Source organism: Dipodomys spectabilis, unplaced genomic scaffold (genome assembly GCF_019054845.1).
Source record: "Dipodomys spectabilis isolate Male_0828 unplaced genomic scaffold, ASM1905484v1 ptg000612l, whole genome shotgun sequence".
Taxonomy (NCBI): Eukaryota; Metazoa; Chordata; class Mammalia; order Rodentia; family Heteromyidae; genus Dipodomys; species Dipodomys spectabilis.
Window position 1 is genome coordinate 592,868 of NW_024871289.1, and position 7,832 is coordinate 600,699.

Below are 7,832 nucleotides of genomic sequence, written 5' to 3' on the forward strand. Positions count from 1 at the left end.
GATTTCTTGTACATAACAATGTTCTAATCAGGATTAAATGCTTTCAGGAACTAAATTTTTTTCTAGTTATATTTCATTGAAGAAATATGTTGTTCAAAATTAATGAAAGGATAACAGGTTATAATAGAAAGAATGCTTACACACTTACTGTCGTAGGCAGTAAAATACCTTCCCAAAATATACATAGTCCCCATATATCTAATCCCTCAAATGTAGATTTACATTTTATATATAATTTTGTAAAACAATCACCTTTCATTACCCAAGGAACACAAATTTCAATAATTATCAGATGGGGAAAGTATACTCAAACAGGTACGTAAAAGTCCCAGCTGTAGTTCAAAGGGACATGATTAGGTAAGAACCATCAGAAATATGTAAAGATGCTACATTAGAAAATAAAGGAAAACCACCCAGATTCTGAAGTTTGTGGAAAGCAGAACAGGAAGTAAATGACTTTTTCACTAGAATCATCTGAAAAATATTTTAGCTCTGTAGATGGCTTGATTTTAATCTAGTGAGACTTCTTTTAGATTTCTGTACTTTAGAAGTGTAAAATGAAAATAGGCATTATTCCAGCCAATTAACTTGTAGAAATTTTTTTGCAGGAGATTTGGTTTTGTAAGCTAACTAAATTTCGGCCTTTTCCTGATGCAACTACAGGGACACCACATGTCCCAGTTTCTGAGAATAAGAAAAAGTTGCCACCGGCTTTGTACACGTGTATGATGTAAATACTACTAAGGGCCTTAATTAATGACGTCTTGAAATTCTAAATAATATCTAAATAAGAAGCTCCCTAACTTTATTTTCACATTTTGGGATTACTAACTACCAAACTTATGTAGAAGGCTAGAGTAAGAATATGGAAATGAAATCTATCTCCTAATATTATAAAGAAAATTTGTCATTTTGAGTTATAGTGTGTAAAGTAATACAAAATATGATGACAGAAACAGAAACTCAATTTCCTATTCTTCCTAAATTTCCAACAGAAATTAGAGAATCCAGTGAAGATATAGATTCCCAGGATGTCATAGGATGTTATAGCATCACTAGATGTTGAAAAAGAAGATAACAAAAATGGGTCCCCTGGAACAATGTGAAACAAAATCTACACCTACAGATTGTAATATAGCTAGAAAATAGTTTCCACTATGCTAAGTCTTTGATATTTTATGTTTCTTTTCACAGCAATTTTACTCACTTAGGAAATGAATTTTTATTAATACTCAAGGGTTTGCAGTTATAACCCAGCAACTAATAAAGCTTCTAAATGTAAACAAGCATGATTCTAAGAGTAACCAAAGCTACTTGTGTTGCTATAGCTGATAAATAAGAATTATCTTGGGGAATAGTCAAACAATCTTGAAATTTTACATACCTTTCCTCTTCTCCAACATGAGAAGTCCTAGTCAAGATATGTAAAACATTAATAAAGGAATTTTATACTTTTTATTATTCACACTAAATCAAATACACTTTTCCTCTTTGCAAGCCTGACTTTGAAAGAGTCAGAACCTCACAATTATTTTATAGCAAAACGTTATTGCTTTGGCTTAGTTACTTTCCTGCTTTTGGGTGTTGCTCTCTATTATTTTGGCAACAACATAGAAACACGATATAAATTCATTATGCTTATGTTGGATTGTTCAGTCAAGTTGTTTTCAAACAAAGTTTTCTTTTCTCTTCTTCATTGATAATTCAAGTTTAATTATTGCTTTTTAAATGATAATAAAAAGCATGAAACTTTAACGCATATTCTCATTGAAACCGGTGAAAACAAGAGTGTATGTGATTGCTTTTTAATTGTTTCCAAGTATTTTCCTTGGCTATTTTCATTATTGCCTTTGTTCCGGTCTTCTAATCAAGAACACAGGGTTACACAAAAAGATATTCCTAAGATATAAGATGTTAGACAAAATAAAAGATGTATAATTAAAGATTTTCATCTCTTAAGAGACAGAAAAGCTCAGAAGACATTTTGCTATTACTGGTATGGTTAAGATGACTTGAATGTTTTGGTTCTTAAACTAAGTGAAATGCATGTAAAATGTTACACTTGTTCCAAACAATGATTATGGCTTATACTATTCTGATCTAATGAGATGAAACCTTTTACAAGGTTTGAAGGCATATCGATTTTAGAGTAGAAGGGTTAATGTTAGAAACCCTAGGGAGATTAATAAAACAGCACTGCCTATCGCTTATCAGTTAATTATACTTATGGCATATTAGTGTATAAACATACAAATATGAGTTGAGTGAGAAATGTATGATTTACACAATTGACTCAATGACAACTAAAACCAGCAAACACTGCTCTACATTTATATAAACTATTATATCTAGTGAAGATTTAAATTTTTTAGAATATTTTTTTCTCTTTTTTGTTATTTTAGTTTAATATTGTACAGAGGGGTTACAATTACATGGGCAAGATAGTGAGTACATTTCTTATCAAGCATTGTAGCCTCCTCCCTTGTTTACCCTTCCCATCCCTTCCCATCCTCCCTCCCTCCCCACACAATCTTCCCACCCCCCAAGTTGTAAAGTTCGTTTTCTATATGACAACTTGTACTTCTCATTGTTGCAACAGGTCCACATGTATCCTTATTTAAACGACTTGTTTTTCCCCTTCCCCTCCACAAATTATACCGACATCAAATAGAGTGAAAGCAGTGGTTAAACTGTGGGGGAGGGACATACAAATCAACAAAGAAATAATCTTATAATTGCGTTAGAAACAAATGCATGAAAGAAAAAAAACATTTAAAATACATATCTTAGGGTTCATTTTCCTAACATCACCTTATCTGACCTTTTCTGCTTGACTCATACGTATACTAGATATTGTAAATAAGGGAAATCATGGGACCTATGTTTTTTTGGGCTTGGCTTACTTCACTTAATATAATTTTTTCCAAGTCTTTCCATTTCCTAACAAATGGGGCAATGTCATTCTTTCTGATGGAGGCACAGAATTCCATTGTGTATATATACCACATTTTCTTGATCCATTCATCTACTGAGGGGCATCTGGGTTGGTTCCAGATCTTAGCTCTGGTAAATAATGCTGCAATAAACATAGTTGTGCTGGTAGCTTTAGTGTGGTCTTGTTTGTAAACATTTGGGTAAATGCCCAAAGGTGGGATTGGTGGGTCATAGGGGAACTCTATGTGGAGTCTTTTGAAGAACCTCCATAATACTTTCCAAAGAGTTTGGAAAAGTTTACACTCCCACCAACAATGAAGTAAGGTTCCCTTCTGTCCACATCCCGTGCAGCATCTGTTGTTATTAGATTTCTTGACTTTTGCCATTCTAACTGATGTGAGGTGGTATTTCAATGTTGTTTTGATTTGCATTTCTATATGGCTAGGGAGGTTGAGCGTTTCTTCATGTGTCTTTTGGCCATACTTCTTTCTTCTTCAGAGAAGTTTCTAAGTCATTAGCCCACGTATTTATTGGGCAGTTGTTTCTTTGAGGATTTGTTGTTGGGAGATTTAATTTTTTGAGTTCCAAGTATATTTTAGATATGAGACCCTTGTCCGTTGTATGGCTAGTGAAGATCTTCTCCCAATGTGTAGGCTTTCTATTGATCTTGCTAGCTATGTCCTTTGCCATGCAGAAGCTCTTCAACTTCATGAAATCCATTTGTCCAATCTTTCTTTGATTTGTTATATTTCCAGGTCTCTATTAAGAAAATTTCGGCCTGACCCAGGGAGACCTAGAGTTTCTCCTATTCCATCCTGTAATGTTTTTTAGAGCATCTGCTTTGACTCTGAGGTCTTTGATCCATTTGGAGTTGATTCTGGTGCAGGGTGATATAGAAGGATCCAGCTTTAGTTTTCTACAAGTAGTTAACCAATTTTGTCAGCACCATTTACTGAAGAGGCTGACTTTCTTCCATTCTATTTTTTTTTTTAGCTCCCTTATCAAAGAATAGATGGCTATAAGTCTGTAGGTTCATTTCTGGGGTTTCAATTCTATTCCATTGGTCCTGTGGTCTGTTTTTGTGCTAGTACCAAGCTGTTTCGATTACTATGGCTGTATAGTAGAGTTTGAAATTTGGTATTGATATTCCTCCAGCAGTGTTCTTTCCGTTGAGGATGGTTTTTGCTATTCTGGGTCTTTTATTGTTCCATATGAATTTTTGGATTGCCTCTTCTATTTCCTTGAAGAATGAGGTTGGAATTTTGATAGATATCGCATTGAATTTGTAGATAGCCTTGGAAAGTATTGCCATTTTCACGATGTTAATCTTTCCAATCCAGGAGCATGTCCACACTCTCCACTTCTCTTCAACCTATTAGAATGCCTAGCTACAGCAATAAGACAAGATGCAAACATAAAGGGGACCCAAATAGGGAAAGAAGAAATAAAACTCTCCCTCTTTGCAGATGACATGATCTTGTATTTAAAGAATCCCATAGACTCCACTCCCAAATTACTCAAGCTGATTCAAAACTTTGGGAAAGTAGCAGGGTATAAAATTAACCCTCAAAAATCAATGGCTTTTCTGTATGACAACAATGAGAAAAGTGGGGAAAGCAACTCCATTTGTAATAACCCACAAAAAATAAAATGCCTAGGAATTAATTAACTTAACCAAAGAAGTGAAGGACCTTATGATGAAAACTTTAAAAACTTGAAAAAGGAAATTAAATTTTTTAGAATATATTTTAATATTTATGTCAAATTATGTTTATTTTTAACTTTTTTAGTTTTTTTTTTCGGTCATGGGGCTTGAAATCTGGGCCTGGACACTGTCCCTCAGCTCTTCAGCTCAAAACTACTGCTCTCTGACTTGAGCAACTGCTTGTTTTCTGGTGGCTTGTTGGAGATAAGTGTCTCATGGACTTTCCTGTCTAGACTGGCTATGAACCATGATTCTCAGCTCTCAGCCTCCTTAGTAGCTAAGATTACAAGCATGAGCCGCTAGCACCTAGCTTCACAATTAGTTTTTACATATTTATGAAGTATTTAATGGTAATCCCATTCATGTATGTGTTGTGTAACATTTCTTTTTAGTGAGATTGCTCAAAAACTTATCTTCTGGTTCTGATGAAATATCTACTCTTAACTATAATCATTTTACATCTTGTGGTATACAATTAGTAGATTTACTTATAGTCATGGAAATCTGACAATTAAAGTTATATAAAACATGATTTGTAAAGTGAAGGAAATTCATGGTTCCATTACTTGTTTTAAGAAAAAAATTATGCCTTTTGTTTCCAATTATATTTCTTTGGGAATGTGTAATATTCATTGATTTAACTTAAAATTGATAACAGTTACATTATATCAAGTTGATTCAAACTTATATTTGAAAATCGCACACTTAACACAAATATGCTTCCACTTTCTTCTAACATATAATTAAAATAACAGTAAAGTAAAGCTTGGTGTTTGCAGCTCATGTGTAGAATCCTAGAAACTCAGGAGGCAAAGACCTGAAGATTTGGGTTAAATGTCAGCCTAAACAGACAAGAAGCAGAAGGTGAAGATGTAGCTCAAGGAATAGATTGTCATCAGCCATGAACAAAAAAATACAAGGGATACAATAAACGTTGAGTTCAAGCCCTATAAATGTCATACACACACAAGACAACTACAAAAAATATTATGAACATCAATAATGAAGACAAAATAGTAGAAAAGGTCATGAGAAATGTTGTGCAAACATCTGGAAGACAAATCATTTGACAGAATTTTGATTCATGAGAGGGAAAAGTCACAGTCTCATTTGTACAATCTCATTGTAGTCATTTGTATTGAAACCTGGCTATTGGGTAACATTTGAAAGAGCAGACTGGATTACCTGACAAAGCAGACATTTCCTGTGACTATGCACCATCCCACTCTGTAAAAATCTAAAATCGTTCTTGTTAATTTAAAAAGAATCTCATGTTAGAGACTGTTTTGTTCACGCAGACTGGGGTCCTTATTTTGAGGCTTAAGACCAGTGCTTTTGTTTATAACCACTCTGCTTTACACCTCTCCCTTTGTGCAGCTTTACATTACTTAGCTGGCACCAAACCAAGTCTTTGAACTACAGCCCCGCCCTGCCTTAATCCCGCCCTTTCTCCAGCTACAACACATTCTACATGCTATCTGTGTTTTAGCATTAGTTGTTTTCTTACTAATCCCCATCAGAAAACACTTGTATTCATGTAAAACCATAATAAATAACCTAGTTAGAAAATGCAGTAAGGGTTTATCATTGGCTGAGACTCTCATCTATAGGTTTGCTCCCTAATAAATCTGTGCTACACTATCTCTTTTTTCTTCATTGCTTTTGAGTCTGACAAATGATTGATTTGGTTTGATGTAATCTCATTTATCCGTACTTACTTTGGAAGTTGTGACCTGTGCCAAGGAGCTCTCGGGTTTCCTCTAAATCTTCCTGTAACATTCTCAAGGTATCTGGACTTACATTGAGGTCTGCGATCCATTTGGCATCAATTCTGGTGAAGGGGGATATATAAGGATCTAACTTCAGTTTTCTGTGCCTATAGGATTGGATTCATTTCTGGGTTTTCAATTCTCTTGTATTGATGGAATTCTGTGCTTCCATTGGAAAGAATGGCATTACACTATTCCTGAGGACTGGGAAAAAATGATACTAAGTGAAATAAGCCAGGTCCAATTAAATATATGCTGCATGGTTTTCCTCATTTGTAATAATTGCACCATGTCCATAAATCTACAATTTAATACAATAGATAGTAAAAGACAAATAATTACACTTGGACATGATTAACTAACAGCCCTCTAAGCATTCGCATGGCAAGAAGAAGGGAAGCTATTCCTAGGAGAGGATCACAATGGCTCAATACCTATATGCATATGATGAGATTAAATGTTGCTTATTGTAATGAACTCTAAGAATCAATCATACATGTGAATTACATATATATGTATATATTTTTAAAAGGTGTCATAAAACAACCGACTTCTCTGTAAACTCAGCAGCAAGATTCTACGTATAGAAGATAAAATTGAGGAAAGTTTTCAACACATGAGCTAAAATATGTAGGGGAAAAGGTGGGAGAGAAAGATAAGATGAAAAGTAGAATAGCTAACTATTGAAGAATTCATAAACAATTTCCAAAACTATACAAGAGACCTGGAGTACTGCTCAGTTGTAGAACTAGACTAATATGTACAAAGCCATGGGTTCAATCTCCAAGAATAATAAGTTAATGAATAGTAGTAATACAATAATTATTTGAAATAAATGCTTTCATGTTAGAGAGGCCTGAATCCTCAAACAATAAACAAATGCTCTCAATTCTTGTACCTAATGACATGAAATTACAAGTATGAAGAGGAAATATTTTCCTTTTCTATCCTTTCCTTTCTGTTTTCTTCTTTTCTTTGTTCCTTTGGCACTACTGGTGCTTGAAGTTTTTAAGGATCTAACCACTTTAGATTATTTTTCAGGCCAAAACTCCATGAGCGATGATATCTACCTATGGCTTCCAAAAGTGTGAGATAACAGGGAATTTACACTATATCTAGTTTATTTTTTGGTAATTTTTCACGAATTTTGTCAAAACTGGCCCTATCAGTCTTCTAAATCTATCTTCTGATTAGCAAGGTATGATTCATCTGAAACTTGAACCTAGACTATTTTTCAATGTAAACATTCAATGTTGACTTCTGTTTTCTAGATATCATTAAAGTATACTGAGGTTAATATGGATCTTTATGATGTTATGATAACACAGATAAATCCGTTGAATACTTTTTCCAATTTATTTATATATAGTATGACATCACAAGTAGGACATTAATATTTCACAAATACTTCAGTTATTTTAATT